The sequence below is a fragment of the Galeopterus variegatus genome, unplaced genomic scaffold (assembly GCF_000696425.1).
Source record: "Galeopterus variegatus unplaced genomic scaffold, G_variegatus-3.0.2 Scaffold3240, whole genome shotgun sequence".
NCBI lineage: Eukaryota > Metazoa > Chordata > Mammalia > Dermoptera > Cynocephalidae > Galeopterus > Galeopterus variegatus.
Window position 1 is genome coordinate 76,072 of NW_007729351.1, and position 1,081 is coordinate 77,152.

Consider the following 1,081-nt stretch of genomic DNA (forward strand, 5'->3'; position numbering starts at 1 on the left):
TGCGGATACCCCCGGCGCCCCGGCGCACTGGCGCGCTCGTTCTCACCTCTGCCGAGCGCCACATGTCGTCTCTGGGCTGGAAGAACGTCCCTCTGCAGAGGCGCTCCGGTAGAGGCCGCCAGACTCTCACCAAATGCGCCTGGGCCCGGCGCGGCGGAGGGGGAGGGCTCAGGGCCCGCGGCTTGGCCTGGTTTGGGATAGGACGTATTTCTAATGAAGTTTCTTGAGGACCTTCGGGAACACAGTCGGTTCCCCGTAATAACTAACCACTGGTCCCCCATTTTAGACCAGAGTGTCAGCAGGTAGCAGCCTCTGACAACAGAGGCGCTGCTCCGAGAGATTTCCTCTTCTAGGGCCAACCCCCGCACCCCTAACCTGACCTCGGTCCTTTCTTGGTCCCCAGTGGCCTCCCCCCCGGTCCCCAGTGGCCCCCTGTGTATCCTCGCCTCTGTTCTCTTCAGAAGGAAACGGGCTTTTGAGCATCCTTTTGTCTAATCCACAGATGGTAATTCATTGCTACGGGAGGGAAAGCCAGAACAAAATTGGATTAGATTAGAATGAAACCCTTACCTAATTGCAGGATATGTTTGGGGATTTTCTGAAGTTCCATGTCTTGACGGGAAGCCGCGGTGTCAGTAGGAATGGGCCAGGGGGCATGGGGTCTGCAGATCTTAGAGCAGGGGCGGGAGCTCCCGAGTAGGGTTTAGGACACTCGTCGGTGCACTGCCTCCAGTTAGCCACACACTCCTGGGGCTCTGTTACAGCGATTATGTCGGTCTCTTGTCTCCGTGGTGCATTAATGACACCTAGGCAGAAATATGGCCCCCTTTAAACCACACAAGCAAGAGGAATGCTAAAACAGCACGTTCCTTAATTTCAGGATCGCAGCGTCCTGTTGCCTCAGGAGATGGGCGCCTCTTTGACCTTGAGGACACCCAGCGACAAATGTTCAAGATGTAAAGTAAAATCCCTGGCAACGTGATGAGGCTTATTGTTCCACACCTTTCGAGACACTGCGCTGTTTATAGTCACTTTCAACAGAATAATCGTGAGAAAAGGCAAATTTCTAACTCTCCTCCAG

The 1,081-nt window shown here is 54.7% G+C and overlaps 1 protein-coding gene across 1 annotated transcript in view; it reads right to left on the reverse strand.

Moving 5' to 3' along the window:
- Window positions 1-185, reverse strand: part of LOC103600132 (gamma-aminobutyric acid receptor subunit alpha-5) — a 57,289-nt gene extending 57,104 nt beyond the window's left edge. The window contains exon 1 of the mRNA XM_008584361.1: window positions 47-185. The gene's annotated coding sequence lies outside the window, so the exon portion shown is untranslated. The remainder of the gene's footprint in view (window positions 1-46) is intronic.
- Window positions 186-1,081: the final 896 nt, after the last annotated feature.